Source organism: Giraffa tippelskirchi, chromosome 9, assembly GCF_054371585.1.
Source record: "Giraffa tippelskirchi isolate mGirTip1 chromosome 9, T2T-mGirTip1v1.2.pri, whole genome shotgun sequence".
Classification (NCBI taxonomy): Eukaryota; Metazoa; Chordata; class Mammalia; order Artiodactyla; family Giraffidae; genus Giraffa; species Giraffa tippelskirchi.
In genome coordinates this window covers 90907558-90929648 of record NC_137283.1, presented here as the reverse complement: position 1 = coordinate 90929648, position 22091 = coordinate 90907558, and the positions used below count along the sequence as shown (strand labels likewise).

General features: G+C 37.9%; 1 protein-coding gene and 1 long non-coding RNA gene across 3 annotated transcripts in view; both read left to right on the top strand.

The window, feature by feature from the left end:
* UBE3D (ubiquitin protein ligase E3D) overlaps positions 1-22091 on the top strand; it is a 148096-nt gene that overhangs the window by 51830 nt on the left and 74175 nt on the right. The window lies entirely within an intron of this gene.
* Positions 1878-8517, top strand: LOC145521668 (uncharacterized). The gene is made up of 3 exons (XR_014065572.1): positions 1878-1956; positions 2329-2393; positions 6535-8517. It is a non-coding gene; the product is annotated as an uncharacterized LOC145521668 (long non-coding RNA).

The following is a 22091-nucleotide window of genomic DNA, read 5'->3' as shown; positions in this document are numbered from 1 at the left end:
ATGAAATAAAAACACATATAAATCACACCCATATACATTTCATATACATAAAATAGTATTATTAGTTGTTTCTGTTTGTGAAGTGTGTTTTTATTCTCTTTTTCTCCTTTATTTCAGAAGGAAATTTGAAATTCTCTGCTTAATTTTTCTTCCTTGTGGTAAAAATCACATAACATAAAATTTACCATCTTAATCCTTTTTAAGTGTATAGTTTAGAAATGTTAAGTGCAGTTGCCCTTTGAACAACATAGGGGTTAGGGACACCAACTGTGCAGTCAAAAATCCACTTGTAATTTATAATCAGGTGTCTGTGTTTGAGGTTCCTCTGTATCTGCAGTCATGAATTCAACCAACCACAGATTGCATAGTACTGTAGTACTTTAACTATTGAAAAAATCTGCATATAGGAGGACCCACACAGTTCAAACTCGCATTGTTCAGGGGTCAGCTGTATATTCACATCATTGTGAAACCCATCTCCAGAACTTTTTTATCTTACAAATCGGAAACTATAATATTTTTCTGCTTCCCCTAGCCTGTGGTAATCACCATTCAATTTTCTGTTTTTATGGGTTTGACTGCATTCGTCTCCTAGGGCTGCCATAACAAAATGCCACAGACCGTATGGTTTAAACAACAGAAATGGCTTTCTTCATAGTTCTGGAGGCTAGACATCCAAGATCAAAGTGCCATTAGGATCAGTTCCTCTTCCTGGTTTGCAAGTGAATGGTCATCATCTTGCCTGTGTCCTCATATGTAGAGAGGGAGAGGGAGGGATGGATCTTGCGTCACTTCCTCCTCTGATGAGGCCTCCTTCTTTTGACCTCCCTTAATTTAAGTACTTCCTTAAAGGCCCTATCTCCAGACACAGTCACACTGAGGGTTAGAGCTCTAACTGTTCATATTTAGCATACAAATTTTGGGGAAGCTACAGTTCAGTTGATCACATTGGCTACTTCAGATGCTTCATGTAAGTGGAATCATAATAGTATTTATCTTTTTGTAACTGGCTTGATTCACTTAGCATTCCTCAAGCTTCATCCATGTTGTAGCATGTAACAAGATTGCTTTTCTTTTTAAGGCTGAATACTATTCCGTTGTATGCATAGACCACTTTTTGTTTATCCATTCATTCCTTAATGGACATTTGGGTTGCTTCCACCTCTTGGATATTATGAATAGTTCTGCTATGAACTTGGGTGTGCAAATAACTGAGACCCTGCTTTCAGTTATTTTGGATGGATACCCAGAAATGAGATTGTTGGATCATATAGTAGTTCTGTTGTAATTTTTTGAGGAACCTCTGTAGTATTTTGCATGGTGGTTGCAGCATTTGATGCTCCCACCTGCAGTGTACAAGGGTTCTGATGTCTCCATATCTTCATCAGACCATCTCAAGTGGGCGTCTTCTGCTTCCCCACACAGGAGTCATGTGATGATGTCAGTGCACCCCAGTTAGGGACACTGACTCTGCAGAATAGGTGAAACTTACACTTCAGAAATGAATGTCAAGTCTTACCTTTTATAAGTAAGGAGACTGAGGAGCAGTAAGAGAAATGACTACAGTTAGTTTGTTAGGCAGTGAGAGAGCCACAATTAGAGCCACGTTGTTATGATCCCGAATTCAGTGCTTTGTCATTAAGTTCTGTAGTCCATCACCATAACATTTTAGAAGATGCGAAAATGTCACTCTAAATGCGTACTCTTTCTCAAGAACTGTTTTGTCCCTTGGTAGTTTAGAATATGTCAGCATTTTGATTACTCCTTAAAATACACTGCTTTCTCTACTATACTCAGTGGATGTTTATGCATGTTTAATGTATAATTTCAGTAGCCAAAACTTCTGATTTATAATGTGTTCATATCTGATCTTATAGGTCAAAATTTAAGGATACAAATGTAACTTTTTCAGAAGTCCCGTGCCTTACCTTCTTAGGACAGGAAATCAATTGAAAGGTTAGTCTCAAAATATAGAAAAATAATCAGGTACTTCCAGGAAATATAAATGCTTCTCTGGAAAGGACTTTTCACACATTTTATCTTACCATATTATCACCAAGACTTACCCATCTAGAGACCACTCTTCATTATGAAGCAAATTAAACACCCACTCTTTTGATCTATAATTGGAAAAATTCCTCTTCTGCATGGCCTGTTTTATTTGGAATTCCTGTACTATCCAAGAATTCATTTATAATCATTAAAGAAGATACAGGAATATAGGAAGTAAGATAATTTATAATAAAAGTGAACTTTTTTTTCCCTGGAGATTCTAACCAAGCAGGTTTCCTATGAAAAGTAGTTTATCTCTTGGAATTTCTTTCTTAGGGGAAAATCTGGTTGCCTTCTTCTGGTGCAAGAACATGAGCCAGGTATTGTTCTGACCTGTGGAGGTAAGCAGGGGGTGGGACTTTCTTCAACTTATCATCTACTCGAGAGTAAATTCCAAAGACAGAGTTGGGTTCATCAGCATTAAAGTCTATGCTAAGAGTATTGTGTTATTCTCAAAATATTAATATGGTGGACCACAGAACCTGTGTGACCTATTTTAACAAAGATCAAGTATTGGAAAGTAGCTGTAGCTTCCAATCATATACTGAGACTTAGTTGTTGTAAAGAAGAAATTTAATTATATATTTAAAGCTTATAAATTCTTATGTTAAAGACCACCAGATTATTGATGGGAAAAGAGCTCTTAAAATATATTTAGGAAAACTGTATACTTTTAAATAGAGCTCTGGCATTATTTAAGTATGTACTCTGAGTTAAATTGTCCTCAAGGTTTTCCATAGGATTTCTGTAATCCTACTTTGTGAGGAAATGCATTGGCCTTAGGATGAGAATAAGGGAAGAAGTATATAGTCTTTCACATCTGCCAAAGCTTTAGTTTGACATTTGTCATGAAAAGTGACAGCAGTGGTCCTGGTTGGTTCTGCTTTTATTCTAGGTATCTGGGGTGAAAAATGAACGTTGGATTCTAAGATCATCTGGAGTAGAGGGAAGATGTCAGTTTCAGGATCACTTGGGGCCTTTTTTTTTTTTTTTTTTTTTAATCCAGATGGCTGCAGGAGCCCTCAGGGTGCTTGCACCTATGTTGAAAACCAAGATAAATTGACCATTCCATTGTCGGCCTCCCTGTTGTTAAGGCCTGCTGCTTCTGCGCCATCCACCTGACAGCAGGTGCTTGTCTCAGGACCCACGCAGGGTTTCAGGCCACGGGCCTCCAGCAGTACTGCTGGTCATGGGATGCCTTCCCACCACTGCACCAGGTTAACTGCCAGAACCCTCCTCTAGCCATTTTCTGTCCTATCTTCCCACCTTGTAGATCATTACTGATCCCCCAGGTAAATGAGGAAGCCATCATCCCTGTGAAATAAATTTCAGCATCATAGGCTAAAACTCACGTATCCTCCACCACCATCTCCAATTCTAGCCCCCTGACCCCACAGTGAGTCACCACTATAACCAGGTTTCTGTGTATCTTGCCAGACTTTATCTAAACATAGACCTGTATGTATGTATGCCCCAGAAATACATGTGGAAATACTTTGTCTTCTCTTTTTTCTTATCATATAATATCCTTCTGCAATTTATTTTTTCTCTCGACATTATATATTCTCAGTGCATGTAGATACATGTTTTTAAACTGCAGTCTGATATTCCATCTTGCAGATATTTTATGATTTCTTAAGACATTTATTACAATTATTTAAAATCTTTCCCTGATACTAACAGTTCTGTAGTGAAGACTGTATTCATGCATCCTTATGCACTTCTGTTAGAACTTCTTTCAAGTGAATAGAAAGAACTACAGTTGCTGCTCCTGGAATATATTTATTTTACATTTTTAAAAATAGACTTTTTATTGGAGTAGCCTTAGATTTATATGAAAGTAGCAAAGATAGTACAGATGGTTCTTGTGTACATAGCTTTCACCCGTTTTCAAGTTTCCCCTGATGTTATCTTACGTTTCCATGGCACCTCTGTCAAAACTAGGAAACCAACATTGGTACATTGCTGTTAACTAAACTCTAGGCTTTATTTGGATTTCACCAGGTCTTCCACTAACATCTTCTTTCTATTCCAGGATCCAGTCCATGATATCACATTGCACTGACTCGTTGCATTTCCTTTGCCTCCTCTGGTCTGTAGCAGCTCTGCAGACTTTCCCTATCTTTCATGACTATGACTGTTCAAAGAAGTCCTGGTTAAGCATTTTCTAGAATGTCTCTTAGTTTGGGTTGTCTGATTTTTCTTCTCTTGCTTAGATTGAGGTTATAGGTTTTGAAAAGAATACAATTGTATCACATCATATCAGGGTTACATGGAATCCACAGGCGTCACTGACAGTGCTCACCTTGGTTGCCTGGCTAAGGTAAGGCTGCCCAGTCTTCCTCACTGTGAACTGACTGTTTTTCCTTTTCCATGTTCTTTTCTTTGGTATTGAGTCACTAAATCCAGCCCACACTGAAAGAGGAGGGGGGATGATAATCTTCACCCCCAGGAAGGGTGTACTATTTACATATATTATTTGAAATTTTCACTTAAGGAAGATTTGAGTTTTTTTTCTTGTTTATTTATTCAGTTATTTTTATCTGATGGACTCATGTATTTTTATTTCATACCTTAGGTTATAAACCAACATTATGTTTCTTTATTTCTATTTTAATATTCATAGCAGTTTTATCTTTAATAGCCCCAAACTGGAAATAACTCAAATATTCATCAATAGATAAGTGAACAAACATATTGTAGTGCCACACACAGTGGAATACTACTGAGCAATGAAAAATGAATGACTTCCTAGTCTATACAACAACATGAATACTTCTTTTTCCTTGTGAATTATTTGTTTTTAATTGAATTAAAGTTGATTTATAATATTGTTAGTTTCAGGTGTACAACATAGTGATTCAGTATTTTTACATATTATACTCTATTTAAAGTTATTATAAAATTGGTCCTATTCCCTGTGTTACACAATATGGTATTTATTTATTTGCTGTTTATTTATTTTGTTGCTGAGGCCGTTCCAGCTTTGGCCATTGGGAGTCCTTTTCAGGGGCTCCTGTGTAATTTGACATGTCCTCATACCTTTAAATTTTTGATCACTTTCTTACTTTCTGATACTGCAAAGTGCTGCAGACTCATCTCATATTTTCCCTGCTGCAACCCTTGGACTAGCTGGAAAAGAAACCCTGGTTCTTTTTATTGGAAAATGGAATCGATCCTTACTACTGGTAGTTTACATTTTAATAGATAGTGCTCAGTTGTTTTCCTAGGGACTATTCTTTTTGTCACTTTTACTTCTCATACCTGTTCCAATACTTTATAATATCAGGTTTATTAATTTTGGCCAATCTAATAGAATTGTATCTTTTTAAGTGAGTGTTTCTGTGGTTGAACATGCTTGTTTATGTTTACTAGCTATTTGAGTTTTTTCCATGAATAGCCTGTTCATCTTCCTTTGCCTGCTTAAGCTGATGTCTATGAGTCTGTGTGGTTTTGTGTGTGTCTTTGGTATTAGGAGTTCTTATAGATTGTGGATATTAATTATTTATCTGTTGAAAATATTTTTCCACCCTGTAACTTAATTTTAAACGTGATTTATGATGCCTTGTGAAACAGAAGTTTACATTTTGATCCTATCTAAATTAAAATTATAATTGGAAGTCTTTTGGTTTTGTATCACACTTAAGGAGATCTTCTTTCGTGTAACATAGCCAGTCATGCTTTTACTCAAATCATCTACTGAAACTACTGATCTAAAGATCTCAAGTGGTCACCTGCTGAGCAAAAGTCATTTGCTTTTTCTCAATCCTTAGCACTGAACAGTGTTCATCATTTCTTATTGGAATTGTTTGCCTTGTCATCCTCTTGTTTTCATTCTGACCTCTTTGACCTCTTCCCTATACTCCTTGGACCTCTTCTCATCTTCTCCTGCCACATCTGCTTTGTCTTATACTTTACTGACAGTGATCTCCCTAACTCCATCTTCCCCTTTGCAGAGCTCATCTGCTCTCGTGGTAGAAGCTAATTTCAGCTGAGTAAAACCTTTCATGTCTACATTCTCAGTCCTCCCTTTCACTTAAGTTCAGTGCTTACATCTCCTCTTGTCTGGGTTGTCTCTACCAGAGATCCCTCTGATCTCATATTCCACATTGAATATGGCCAGGGTTAACTCATTAGCACTAGCATTCCTGGGGAATATATGCTCCCTCTTGTTTGTGCCTCTGTCAGTGGCCACATGACTTTCCTAGTCAGCCAGGCTCAAATCCTAAAGTTGGCCTTTGACTGTGTCCTATTCCCCCGACACCCTACCAGTTACGAAGTCACATCCGTTCTACCTTCAAAACCTCCTTCATATCTATCCTTTCTTTTCTCTTTATAATTACTATCAACCTAATTCAAGGCCGTCACTCTTCATGTGAAGTTTATAAATGTTTCTTCAACCTGTTTAAACTTTCTAATCAGTCTGTATTCTGCAGGCAGAGCTGGTCATGCCAATCATACCACTCCCTTGTTCTCTTTCAGGTACCCAGTCTTCACCTCCTTGGATTAGTGTGTGAGGTCTGCTACAGCCAACTCTGACCACCCCAGCCCTGTCTTCTCCTTGCCCGTCACATGTTCTGTTACGTCCAGTTATAATGGAATTCTACAACTTCTGTGCAGATCATACAAAGCTCAGTGTGTTTGTTGTTGTTGTTTAGTCACTAAGTTGTATGTGTGCTCAGTCACTCAGTTGAGTCTGACTCTTTTGCAACCCCATGGACTGTAGTCCTCCAGGCTTCTCTCTCTCTGGAATTCTCCAGGCAAGAATAGTGGGGTGGGTTGCCATTTCCTTCTTCAGGAGATCTTCCCGACCCAGGGATTGAACCTACATTTCCTGCATTGGCAGGCGGATTCTTTACCAGTGAGCCACTTGGGAAGCCAAGGGTGTTTGTTACGAGTATGTAATTACCCATAGGGCTCTAAGCTGTCCATTTCAACCAGTATACATATTATTTTTGTAATATAAGAAAATAATTTATATGGAAATTGATATCTTGTTTATAAGTGTCATTGCCTGGGTAAAGTCTTCATTAACAAACCTGTAAATATTTTTTCTTCTATTATCCGTGGCTCATAAGCTATTTTTACATCTCAGGAAATTATATAAAAAATAAATGGAAACTTGTTCTAGGTCCTGTGAATTTGGGGATTTTTTAAAAAGTTTTATTTCCTCAGCTTCTTTTTTTTTCATCCTTTTTCTCATTTTAGCAGCGTACAATCATAATTCCTTGACTGGTGAAGTGGCTTAACCTTACTAATTTTGTCACAGAGTTTGTTTCTAAATCAATAAGGCCAAAAGGGGAAGATTGGGAGGCATAGCTGACATTTTATAGGCTATGTTATTCCAGTTAACTCTGAAAAGGTTTTTGGGCATAGTTAAGTTTTCTGAATAGAATTGCCTCTAAGTTCAAGTAAGATTTATATAGATACTGTAGATTACATTCCGACTTTTCCTTGGGGTTAATATTTTCGTAGTTTCTGTGCAATAGGTACTCTTATTTTTTGTAAACTTGATATAAATCCCCTCCTATTTAAAGTGTTTAAGGATAAATATAGTTTTAATGATCTAATAATAATAATACTCTCACTGATTGAAATTTTATTATATGCCAGACTGGTCCTAAGCTTTTAAATACATTATATCATTGAATCTTTATATCATCTCTGCGTAGAAGTGCTATGCGTGTATGTTAAGTCACTTCAGTTGTGACCAACTCTTTATGACTCTCTGAACTGGAGCCCACCAGGCTCCTCTGTCCATGAAATTCTCCAGGCAAGAATACTGGAGTGGGTTGCCATTTCCTCCTCCAGGAGATCTTTCTTCCCAACCCAGGGATTGAACCCATGTCTCTTATGTCTCCTGCATTGGCAGGCAAGTTCTTTACCTCTAGCGCCACCTGGAAAGTCCTGAAGTACTTTGGGTACTATTATTTATAGAAACCAAGGTTACTTACTTGCCCAATGAGGCACAGCCAAGATGTATTAGGCTTAGGATTCAAAAACAGGGCTGTCTTCAAAACCTTTGACTGTGCCTGCCATGTATCCTTCTTGTATCAGTATTAACAGACCAGCATCTAAAAAAATAGTGGTGGATGGAATTTGAAAGATGGTAACGATAACTCTATATGCGAGACAGAATAAGAGACATAGATGCATAGAACAGTCTTATGGACTCTGAGGGAGAAGGTGAGGGTGGGACGTCCTGGGAGAATAGCATTGAAACATGTATATTATCATATGTGAAACAGAACACCATTCCAGGTTCAATGCATGAGACAAATGCTCAGGGCTGGGGCAATGGGATGACCCAGAGGGATGGGATGGAGAGGGAGGTGGGAGGGGGGTCCAGGAAAGGGAACACATGTAAACCCATGGCTGATTCATGTCAATGTGTGGCAAAAACTACTACAATATTGTAAAGTAATTAGCCCCCAACTAAAATAAATAAATTTATTAAAAAAAAAATAGTGGTGGAAATGGATTTATTTACTTAGCACTGCTTTTGGATTCTTTAGATTTATACCCTCAAGCCTTGTTTAAACCCATAAGTAAGAGTAACTAAGCCATTCTTTTTATCTACTTAATAAAGCCTAAACCTGGCTACTGTCTTTAAACCTGATTTCAATACATACTCTTTTTTTCCCTCCTGGTTGCAAATAGCAGCTTTAATTGGCTGCCCCTGAGCCCATCCAAGTTTATTTCTGCATTACCATTCACTCACTAATGGCTTCAGACTGTCTTGGTGATTTGGGGCCTGACCTCCTTCCCGTTCTTTTCCATATTTTGACTCACAGGCAGGACTTGTCAGCAGATACTTTGTTTTTCCAGTATTATCCACAGTGAGCCCTCATTTAGGTCTCCTGCTACATTTCCTTACCCTGGCCTTTGAACTTAATTCCAATAGCTACTTGTATATTCACCTCAACTCTTTTCTCATCAAGGTAACTGACTTATTAGGCACTGTAAAACCTGTAGATCCACCTTGGTCTACCAGCTACTTTTTACCTCTTTGATGAAACCATTCAGTCTGCAACAAGAGCAGAACTTTAGGATAGGAGTTAGTTTAGAAATGCTTTGTTTTTATCAAAACTCTTACCTAAATAATTCTTCAGATGCTTATGGATGTATTCAGGTAATTAGTTAAACTTACATATAACTCTGCAAATGTGTTCTCGAAGAGTAGTGTGAACTAGAAGAGAGTAAAGTAGTGATCAGTTCAGTTCAGTTGCTCAGTCATGTCCGACTCTTTGCGACCCCATGGACTGCAGCACACCAGGCCTCCCTGTCCATCACCAACTCCTGGAGTTTACTCAGACTCATGTCCATCGAGTCAGTGATGCCATCCAGCCATCTCATCCTCTGTCGTCCCCTTCTCCTCCTGCCTTCAGTCTTTCCCAGCATCAGGGTCATTTCCAATGAGTCAGTTCTTCGAATCAGGTGGCTAAAGTATAGGAGTTTCAGCTTCAGCATCAGCCCTTTCATTGAATATTCAGGGGTGAGTTCCTGTTCTAATTTAAAAAGTTGGGCCTGGGGCTTCCTGATGCAGCTGTAGACATGTGTTTCTTTCTTTTTTTTTAGGTTTGTAGAGATTGTAGATTTTACTTAAAATTTTTAGCCATGTGTCAAGTGCAGTAATACAAAACTCAAAAGATTAGCTGATTCAAAATTGTGGTGCTGGGAGACAGACTAAATTAATGTTACTTGTTTAGATGGCTAAAGCTTTCTATTAACTTTTTTCCTTATAAAAATTATTTTAATGAAGCTATTTTTGGAATAATTTTGTCTTTTAGAAGCTTCTGCATACAAATGAAAGAATGAATTCTGTTGCCTCCAGAGTTTCTGGAATTCTCTGTCTTTCTGGGTGTTTTTCAGTTTAATCTTATCTGGTATGAGACTTCAGCATTCTGAAGTAAGACAGCCACAGGAGTGATTCCCCCACCTATAGTTGGGGATGCTTGTTAGGGTGGTTGATATTGAGATGACCTGAAACCTTTGGGGTACTTAGGAGTTGTAGGAGGAGGGCATTTGACATTTTACAATGGGAAAAATATGGGGTTGGAGTCAGACCTGAAATCTAGTCCCAGATTTTCCAGTGACTAGCTGCAGTGACAGGACAAGTGAAGTCTCCTCCATGAGCCTTCATTTCCTCATCTTTTGGGCTGGGTATACAACATTCTGCAATACCACGACTTTTGGACACACACAAACATTTTAAAGAGTGTGATCTCAAACTCTTTATTGTGTGTCCTTTTTTAAATAAACTGAACACTTAGTTTTTTTCCCTTGCTTATGGAATGCAGTGTGTAGTCTCAGATTCATTTCAGTAGGCATTCACTTAGGTTTCCTGTGTGTAAAACTTTCTGCTTAAGAGGCATAGAAAATAAACATATAAATAAGACAGAATTTTAACTTCTAGGGTCTCAGTGTTTAATCTCGGAAAGTGACAAATTTCACAGAAGCTTTAGAAGGTACACCTGCTATGTCCTATGATAGACAAATAAGAGGCTTTCTGATTGCTTCTAATTAAGGAAAATTTCATGGAGAAGGTAGCATCTGATCTGAAAATGAAGAAATAGAAAGATAATGGGGACAAGAGGTTGAAGAAGAAAGAGCCTGAGCAAAACTGGAAATTATAGGATGTATTTCTCAAAATATATTTCAAAAGATAATAGGTATTTTGGGGAGAGAAAACGATGCCAAAGTCCAATAATACTAACACTAAATGAGAGTGTTACTGTGCAGTATTTGTTGCCTATTATTACTACCCTAACCATTTTGTTATTAAACAGATTTGTTAATCAATGACTCAGGGAAACTGTATATATAGATAGTTTTAACTGCTGTCCTGCACAGCACCTTAATATTCTAAAGGTGAATATGAGTTACTAAGAGTAACATAGAGTACTTACTATTTATGAATCTTATATGTTCCATGGGAACACTAGGTCCAAAGAATATATTTTTGAGACACTGTATAAGAAGATCCTATGTATCAATGGAGCAGAGTAAATATAGAAAGCAAGATTTCCTGATATAAACTAAACCAAAGTTTGAAAATAGGAGTTTAAGGAAGTAAGAGATTGAAATTGAAGAATGTGTATATGCGCACATATGCCATTTTCTTGTCAGCCAGTTGGTGTCAGTGTGTGCCAAGGATAGCTTGGTTACATCCAGCAAGGGGAAGAGATTGGAGGGCAGTCACAGGTCTATAATTTCCAACAATGCCTGTTTACCAAAGGGAGACAATTCAGAAAAGAATTTATATATGTTTACACTTTTAAAGCGAATATACTTTAAACTACTTAAATAATGAGTTGTATTTTGCTTACACACACTTGCAAGACCCCTACCCCCCTGTACACACAAAGAAGATGGAAGGTTTATTTGTTTGTTCACGAATTCATCTGATAGATGGTATGTCAGGTGATAGGTACACATTAGCAAATAAAAACTACAAAACTGTTGCTCCTGTAGAATATACAGTCTAGGAGTGGAACTAATCTGTATCTAGCTTTCTGTGTTTTGAAGAGTATCATCTCACTTACCTGGTGACTGCATGGAAGAGACCTAGAAGGCTAAGTTAGTTCTTAATAAAGGACCCAAATAGAAGTAATCTCTAGAATGGTTCACAAGACAAAATATGTCCAACAGTACATCTGTGCCCACTAGCCTCTTGTATTGGACTCCGTCAGTGTGCTGGGTTCCCAGGATTATAGGTAAAGGTAAACTAGCCTGTGTATAATTAAAGCTACTGGGTTTGTTTTGCAAGTATACACACACGGCTAATGTTATTCACTCTAGTGCCCCTGGCCCACAGAGTGAACAGATGACCAGACTGCCCGAAACTGTCATCCCACTTCCAGCTCTCACTTCCATTGGAAAACCCAGTTTCTCCCGCTTTATCCTCCCTTCCCTAAAGAATGCAGGTGTTTTTACAGAGGCAAACTACAGATTCCATTTCTTTACTTTGGAGACACGACCTATAAATGTCAGAGGGCTTATCTGACATCTTAGCATATTTATATAAACTCTGTGTGTTTGCACGGAAATCTGTGGCAACAAAAGAAAATAAAATTTTTTAATTTACAACTTTTTTTTTAGCATGAAGATCTTGATTTTTTTTTAAATTGATGCACTTGAAACTTTTGCAGGTGACACTAATTAATGCTAATGTCACTTGTATATTTAATTCTCTGGAACCGTAGTGATTGTGCCTGGTAGCTCTGTTTCCTGAGGCTGTGCACTTGGCAGATTTATGGCTAATCAGAACTTTGGTTTAAAAAAAAAAAAAACAAAAAACCTTAAGGGAAAATTCCAAAAGTTGGGAATTCAGGGGAAGATAGTTTTTGTTCAGCCAGTTTGGCAGGTAAATATTAATTGATTATGGATTGCTTGGCTTGTGTTTTCTTTATTTTTAATCTTTAAAACGGTAACTCTTTTTATCAGTAGAATTTATCCTTTTTACTTTCTTACGTAAGATCTTCCTCAGCAAACATTTTGGGGGAAGGCAGATTTACTTGTAAGCACTGAGGGCATAGTTTAGAATCATCATCCATTCTTCACTATGTACTTTAACTCATTGTGAAAGCTAAGTAACTAAAGGGTCTATTTAGATACTTATAAAAATGGTTTGTTATCCAATTCGGAAGATTGTTATGAAAAAACTACCTAATCTTTACCTAACTCAATATATTAATAAACCAGTGCTGTGTATTCATTTAATAACCATGGTGCTAGAAAAAATGAGTTATTGCTGGCAAATTAAATATAACACCACCTTCTTGGTATCATTTGGATTACTTGATGGTGTGTGATGATTTTCAAGTATGTCTACCAGTTCTTTATCCCTCCTTTTAAGAGATGGAGCTTAATTTTCTTGTCTCTTGGGTGTAAGCTGATCCTAGGGACTCATTACTATGAGGAGAACAAAGTGGATGTGCCCAGGGACCTCCCTGGTGGTCCAGTGGTTGAGAATCTGCCTGCCAGTGCAGAGGACTCGGGTTTGATCCCTGGTCCAGGAAGATCTCACATGCTTCAGAGCAGCTAAGCCCCTGCACCACAGCTGCTGAGCCCACATGCCGCAGTGCCCTGACGGCTGGAGCCTAGGCTTCACGAGAGAAGCCACCTCCATGAAAAAGCTGCGCACCGTGAGAAGAGAGTAGCCCCTGCTTGCCACAGCTAGAGAGAGCCTGCGCTCCCCAGTGAAGACCCAGCTGAGCCAGAACAAATAAGGAAATAAATAAGGAGAAATAAAGAAACTGAGCTGCAGAGAGAGCAACTTCCATTAAAAAAATAAAAAAAACAAAGTGGGTGTACCCAAGAGTGGATTCTGAGAGTAGGTTATAAAAGGCACAGAAGATTCCTCCTTCCTCTGGGTCTCAAATGACTGGCTCTGGGGGAATCCAGCTGCCAGCGGTCAGATGACTGTCTCCCCTGCTGGCATCGTGGCTACCAGCTTGTGAGAGATCCTGAATCAGAGCCACTCAGCTCAGCCCTTCCCAGATTCCTGTCCCACAGAAACCGTCAGATATTTGTTTTAGCTGCCAAGTTTTGGAGTGGTTATTATGCAGCAACAGATGACTAACTGCAGGGATAAGACAGAAACCTAGAAACCTGGAGTCCCAGGACATACTGCCCTCACCTCCAGCAAATTTCAGGATCTGTGAATCCCATGAAATTGGATAAAACATTTTGCGTGCATTATGCATGGGTATTTCTCTTGGCAAGTATTCAAAGCTTTCATCCATTTCTAAGAGGAGACTTTAATCTCTGAAAGGCTCCAAGTCTGTTTTTATTCAGAGGAAATAGAGCAGTGGGACCCAGAGAAAGATAGAAAGCTTTCATTGTGGGAAACATCTCTTACGTGTAAGTAATTGATGCGTATTTGATGACGAAAGCTGGACTGAATCAGGCTTTAAAAAGTGAAAAGAACTTACACAGCCATGTGGGATGGTTCTCTTTCAAAATGTGCTTGGTGTTTAGATCAGGGGTGGGCAGCCTCCAGCTAGCAGGACAAGTTCAAGATCCCCCCAACTCTCGCGGCTTTTGTAAATAAAATTTTATTGATACACAGCCATGTGCATTTGTATATACATTGTCCGTGGCTTCTTTTGCCATATAAGAAGTTGTGACATATCCCACAAGCCTAATATATTTATTATCTGACCCTTTTCGATAATGTTTACTGACCTTTACTTTTGAACGCTGCAATGAGACTGGCATTGCTGGCGTAAAAGTAGTAACTAAGATGCATGTTTCCAACTGGTGAGTGAGTACACTCCTTGCCATGTCGCAGACTCTGTTACAGATAAATAATCCCTTAACAGTTATTCTCCAGGCCCCAGAGGAGTAATTACCATCCTGATGTAAGGAAGAAGTGGCTGTCTGGACAGCCTCCTGGAGAAATGAGGTGTGTAGAACAGAGGGCCGGGGTTAATGATGCTGGATCAGAGGTGAGTACCCCAGAGGCCTTGACTGCTCACAATGGCTCTTTAGCCCTGAGGGGTATAAATAGGAGAGCTTGCTGTAACTTGTTACCTATAAAGGAGCTCTTGCTTCCTCTGTATGTGTGTCAATAACTTGACATCTTTTTTTTTTCCCCTCAAAGAATTTTCATAAACCTGACCTATGTATGATACGTTCTTCTGAAATAAGAGGCTTGAGGGCTCGATTCTATTCAATTTCCATTTTAGTTCTGTTTTGTATGGTGTTGTAAACTCATCACTAAGTTATTGATTGATTCTTCAATATAAAAGTGATATTCAGGATACTGGGTTTCATTCTGGAACTTGAGGTTAGATTCTGTTTCCTTGAAGTTAACTTTCTGGAAACAGCTGGTTTTGCTTTGTACTTTTGGTTTCACGGTGCAAAATAATGTCTAAGACACTTCTCAAGCTGTAACAATCATCCAGTTTGGGAAAAGTCTCAAAAGGAAATGGCGCATAGTCCGTCTCAGTGTTTTGTACAGTCTTGTCTTCTTATTTCTGCTGTTACTGCCCAGATGCTCTACCTCCAGCTTCACACCTGCTGTACTGTTACATATGCTCACATCAGCCTCATGTGGACACTGTCTAATGTCCTCCGCAGAGAAAAGCAGTTACCAGATTCATGCATCTGTATTCAGGCCACTGTTTAAGGGTTCTGTCTGTGCAGCTGGTTAGGTCAGTGAAAGAGTATTTGTTTTCTCACATCTTACATTTAGTGAGGGCTTCTCTGGTGGCTCAGCAGTAAAGAATCTGCCTGCAACTAAGGAGCTGCGAGAGATGCAGTTTCGATCCCTGGATCAGGAAGATCCCCTGGAGGAGGAAATGCCAACCTGCTCCAGTATTCTTGCCTGGAAAATCCCATGGACAGAGGAGCTTGGCGGGCTACAGTCCAGGGGATCACAAAGAGTCGGACATGACTGTGCAACTAACTTTCACTTTCTTTCAGTTTTTAATAAACCTTATCATTTGCCATATTTGTTATAGATAGGTAGGCTCTAGATCTGCAACTAGATCTAGAATATACACTACTACTTTATTCCTCTTGAAAAATTAGAATATAATAATATTTTAAAATAATTCTAACATGGCTTAGAAAACCTTTAATGGGCTTTAGCCAAAAAAAAGTGAAGACAGACTCGTCTCACCTATAAATGGGTATATACCAAAAGTTTCTTTCTGAGGCAGTTCCTTAGAACTAGAAGGATATTTCTCATAAAATTAATATTATAAATATCAAATAGATTTCCAGTCAAGTCCACAAAAATCTATTAATCCATAATATAGTATAGTCTACAAACTGACAAGATGCTAAGGGTCAGTACAGGCAAAAATAGCATAATTTTTCTGGGAAAACTCTTTTTCTCATGTATGAAGTATGTTGATTTACAATATATATTGCTTTCAAGTATACAGCACACTGATTCAGTATTTTTGTAGATTGTATTCTAAGTTGTTGTAAGATAATGGCTACAATTCCCTGTGCTGTACAATATATCCTTGTTACTCATCTGTTTTATGCATAGTAGTTGTATCTGTTAATCTCTGCCCCTAATTTTCTCCTTCATCCACCTTCTCCCCTTCAGTAGGCACCAATTTGTTTTCTATATCTGTGAGTCTGCTTCTGTTTTGCATATACATTCACTTGTCTTATTTTTTAGATTGCACATGTAAGTGATGTCATACAATATTTGTCTTTTTCTGTGACTTATTTCACTAAGCATAATATTCTCTAGGTCCATCCATGTTGCTGCAAATGGCAGAATTTCCTTCTTTTTTATGGCTGAGTAATACTCTACCGCACACATAGACATACACACAAACACACATATACATACACATATACCATATCCTGAGCCTTCCCCAGTAGCTCAGTGGTAAAGAATCCACCTGCAGTGCAGGAGGCATAAAAGATGTGGGTTCGATCCCTGGATCAGGAAAATCCCCTGGATTAGGGCATGGCAACTCACTCCAGTATTCTTGCCTGGAGAATCCCATGGACAGAGGAGTCTGGAGGGCTACGGTCCATAGGGTTGCAAAGAGTTGGACACGAGTGAAGTGACTTAGCACGCATGCATGCATACCACATCTTTATCCATCTAGCTGTTGAGGGGCTCTTGAGTTGCTTCCATTGTCCTTGTTATTGTAAATAGTGCTGTTGTGAACATTGGGGTGCATGTATCTTTTCAAATTAGTATTTTTGGTTTTTTTCCAGATACATACCCAGGAGCAGAATTGCTGGATCATATGGTAGTTCTATTTTTAGTTTCTTTTTGAAACCAATTATACTGTTTTCCATTGTGTTTGTACCAAGTTGCATTCCCACCAATAGTGTAGGAGGGTTCCATTTTCTCTGCATCCTCTCCAACATTTGTTATTTGTAGAGTTTTTGATAATAGCCTTTCTGACAAGTGTTGAGGTAATATCTCTGTTTTTTTTGATTTGCAGCACTTCTCTAATAATTAGCAATCTTGAGGATCTTTTCATCTGTATGTCTTTTGGAGAAATGTCTATTTATGTCTTCTGCCCATTTTTTGATTGGGTTGTTTGTTTTTTTGATATTTAATTATCAGGAAAATGCTTTCTTTTTGAATTCAGAACTCCAAAAGATGAGTGACTTTCCTACATCTTTACAGAACTGAGTCTTGTAATACTCCTGGATCATTTAGTTGCCATATGCTTTAAATTCTGAAAACAAAAGCAGCAACATTTATATCATTTATGACTTGAACTTTTCTCACTCATAAATTAAGTGCTTGAAAGAGCAGAGTTTATCTACATATGAATGATTTCAGTGATAAAAAAGCCTACCTTTTATGCTTTTTTTCATACATTATCTTATTTGATATTCACAAGAAACCTTTGATGTTTAAAGGCCAAATATTATTACCTCTATTTTATAGCTGAGAAGACTGAGGTTCAAAAGAGTAATGGAAACACTCAGGAATTGCAAGAACTGGAATTGAGTCTTGGTTCTTCTGTGAGGTTGTGCATGTTGTTGAAACTCTTGAACTTCAGCCTACTTGTCTGTAAAGTACATGTAATGAAACCAATTTTGGAATGTTATTATGAAGATTGGATGAACTGATATACATGAAATATTTTCATAACATAAAGATATATTATGCAGACTTTCAATCTGCTCTGAAGATGAAGATCATGGTGGCGATATTTTAATAAACGGTCACCAAGTTGAAAAACTAGAATGGTAGTGAGACTCATCTGTATGATATGAGGAAATGGGGAATGTTTAGCTTAGAGAAAAATCGGGAGAGAGAGTTAGATATTTACTGTAGGGCTTTGGTTGTGAAGCATAGATTTCACTCAATTTAAAGAACTGGGGAGATATTCAAGCCAAGACCATACAGTCACATGTTAGGAACATTGCAGGGGGTTTAATTCCTCTCAGGTTTCTAATTTTGAGGTTCTGTTGTTGAAATCTAACAAACATTTAGAGTTAGGCTGAAATTCTTGATCACTGATTCCAAGGTCTGAGACGTATCAGTACAGTACTAGTGAGGATAGTCCTATGATGGAATAAAAATGGCAAAAAAAGATTTTTAAAAATTAGTTCAGCAAATATTTATTAAGCACTTAACATGTTGCAGGATGATGAGCTAGGTGCCAGGGCATTACTAAACAGCCATTTCTGGTGTTTCATTGTTTGAACATATGAGATTCTGTTCGGTTTCCGATCATTCTCTTACCTTTTAAATATATCCCATGTCAGTCTTGATCATTCTAGGTCTTGGAAGCGAGGTGATAAAATGTTAACATTGCCCACTACTTATGTTCTTGTTATTCCAACTGATTTATTTTCCAATTTGATAGGAACTTTTTTGCCTAGACTTTAATTCTCCAGGGTAGAGTCAGAATGTGTTGAAATGACCTCCTAAAGAAAAGAAAGGGAAAATAGATCACCTCATACACAATGTGTTTTTGCATTGTAGGCTCTGAGGATAAAATACGTGGTTAGATGAGTACTGTACCAGAACCCTAATGCTATTTAAACACACGGATGAGGGCATCGTGTGTATTTTATGTATTTAAAATTGAGATTTTTGTTTGAACAGTGTCTTTCATTTGGTGTATTTCATGGTGATTTATCATAATAGACTGCTTTAAATCATCTGAAATAGCAAGACATATGAATCTCAACAATAACTTCCCCAAGGCTAGAGAAGTCAGCAGGAGCTCAAACCGCTAGGTAGACAGGTTTTTTTTTTCCCCCAAACTCATATGCAAGTGTAAAACTTTTATGAGGCTGCTTTAACGAGGCCCTTTGGGATTTAGGGTTATTTATCTAAGCTCTTATTAAAAATGAAAACTTTTCTATGTTTAGCTCTGGAAGGCAAAATTGATCCTAACAATACTGTAAGCTGGGAGAATGAATCCTGTTCTGCAGACTGATTCAGAAATAAAGTGCAGAAACTTTGGGGCTAGTGTCTTCAGCACTGACATGATAGGAAGGGGATGATAACATCAGAGCCAGTATTTCAAGGTCTCCTTTAATTAAAACAAAAATTTAACTCTACTATGCTGGTAATTTAGGGTGTGCATGACTTACCGAAAGGACTTTCAGTCCGAGCGTCCTGTTTCCCAGAGCACTCTGGTGCCTCGTTGGAGTTGAATCGCCACAGGACAGTATTGCCTGATACAAGGTCTGTGGGCACTTTTCACTTATGGCATCTGTACTTGTTGAAGTCTTTGACTTCCCTCTTCCCTGCTGAGAAGAGGGCCATGAAAAGGAGACTGTTTGTAAGATTAATGTGCCCAAATCGCTCTGTACATAACCCAGCAGAAGAACTGAAGCTGCCACAGGAAAACGTGCCGCAGTCTTAAAACGTGTTCAGCTTCTTTGTAGGTATGTTCTGGTTTGATGAGTCTGGGTCCTGCAGTGAATCTATTTTTAGACCCTGAGAGTTAAGATTTTAAATTATCTGTGATGCGGTACAATTATGGGGAGTAAGGACATTGTGAGGGTAGAGAGCAAATGTTAACAAAATCAGGGACAAGATCCTTTGCAGCCTTTAAGAACTTAGCACAGTCAATTTAGCTTGGGTGTGTTCAGCCCAGCTGGCAGAAATTTTAAGATGAGGAGGTGAGTGGATAAATGGATGAATGTGTGGATAAAAAGGTGAAGTTGAGAGATGGATCAACAGATAAAACTTATTGTTGATAATATGATTGTTGGTGGATAGATTCCTGTGTTACAGGGTGAGTATAAAGAATTGGACAAACAGACACGTCTGAGTGAAATCATGGCAACAAATGCGGAATTTTGAAGACATATGAGATCAAAAATGAGAACTTCTTACCAGAGAGCATTTTGGGATTGTTTTTTAAGGGTCTTACCTCAATAATTAACCTTCAGAGTACTAATGTAAGTCATTGGAAGTAGTATTTCACTTAGTGGAATCTGGGAACTTCTGAGTTTGCACCTCTAATTCTGAGACAGTACAGAGAAAAATAAGGGTGTGAAGCACACAGATAACATTTCTAGTGAGGGAAGCACCAGACTGCCAGCTGGCAGTTACGAGGCAGAGCGTAGGGGAGACAGAGGGCAAACACTAGGAGAGATGCCGGTGGTAGGAGTGTTGGCTCAAGGCCAGAGGTAGATACAGTACAAGCATAAAACTTGAAACAGGTTGGGAAAATGTCAAAATCAACTTCAGTTTAGAAACTTCTATTCTGGAAGAATCTCAAAGCAGTTGCAAATGGGAAGAAGACTGTATGTACACTTGGTTTTAACTCTTCAATTTGAGCAGCTGTTGTAACAGTTGAGTTGCTAGGCACTGTCAGGAATAGAATATTTTAATTTTGGAGAAACCCAACTGTTAAAACAGCTGTTTGGTCTGATTAGACTTAAGCTGGCTCTGCTTTGGTTACATGACCTAATGGGATCATAGCACCAGGCAGTTTGGCCGTTAATATAATTTTATTGGAAGTAACTAAAAGACAAATGGATGGTAGGTTGAACACTGACTTTCCAAAGAAACCGCACTCCCTGGTTTATTTTGGCAGAGTACAAAAGCAAATAATATGGACGTTTACTTTGTTCTGCCTTCATGGGAATTACCTGAAATAATTTTGCCTTATGTTCCTTGCGTGCAACCTTTTTTCCCGTGGCACTTAAAAGAAGTCTCCTTAGTTTTATTAACATTTCTTTATTATCTCCTAATATATATATTCAGGTCACCTCAAGTAGTATCACTTGTGTTTTTTTTTTGTTGTTGTTATCTAAACAAAGTGCTATTAACAGCAACCACCAAATATGTCAGTTTGTAAACATCACAATTTTTTATATCTAGAACAACCTTATGACCCAGCCATCCTACTTCTGGGCACATATCCAGAGAAGACCTTAATTTGAAAGGATGCATGCACCCCAGTGTTCATTGCAACACTGCAATAGCCCAGACATGGAAGCAACCTAAATGTCTATTGACAGGAGAATGGATAGAGAAGATGTGATACATATGTATTAATACAATGGAATATTATTCAGACATAAAAAATAATGAAATAGTGCTATTTGCAGCAAAATGGATGGACTTAGAGATTATCATACTAAGCGAAGTAAGTCAGAAAAAGTCAGACACATATCATATGATATCACTTGTATGTGAAATCTAAAAAGATGATAGAAATGAATTTATTTACAAAATAAAAACAGATTCACAGACTTGGAAAACAACTTATGGTTACCAAAGGGGAAAGGTGTGGGGTAGGAGGGATAAATACGAGTTTGAATTTAACATGTACACACTACAATTTGAAACAGATAATCAACAAGGACCTACTGTGTAGCACAGGGAGCTCTATTCAATATTGTATAATAACCTAAGTAGGAAGAGAATCAGAAAAAGAGTGGATATATGCATATGTATAACTGAACCACTTTGCTGTACACCTGAAACCGCTGCTGCTGCTAAGTCGCTTCAGTCGTGTCTGACTCTGTGCGACCCCATAGACGGCAGCCCACCAGGCTCTGCCGTCTCTGGGATTCTCCAGGCAAGAGTACTGGAGTGGGCTGCCATTGCCTTCTCCGACACCTGAAACTAATAAACTATAAATTAACTATACCCCAATATAAAATAAAAATTAAATAAAAAACTATAATAAAAATAGTTATAAATGAAATATTTTTGTTATTTTAAAATGAAGAATTAAATATAAGCTTTTTTGGCTTGACTGTCAAGAACCATTGTATTGCTATCTTTCTATTTTCCAGGCTAAAAAAATGCAAGCTTCCCTCAGTTTAACGTCCACAAATAATTTCTCACTATAGTATAAATTTGTTCAGAGGATGGTGATACTTTTATATTCACCGTATATTTTTATTGCTATTAAATTTTTTTTCTAAATGGTTATACTCATTAAGATATGCTAACACAAATATTATGATATATAATTACTTCAAGTGGAACTTTTAAAATATTTTATCAAAAATAGTAAATTAGAAATCAGACTTTAACCTAAAAAATGGTGATTCTTATTCTCAGGTCCATGAATCTTAAAAACATGCTCAGTGAAAGAAGCCAGGAAAAAAGGCCA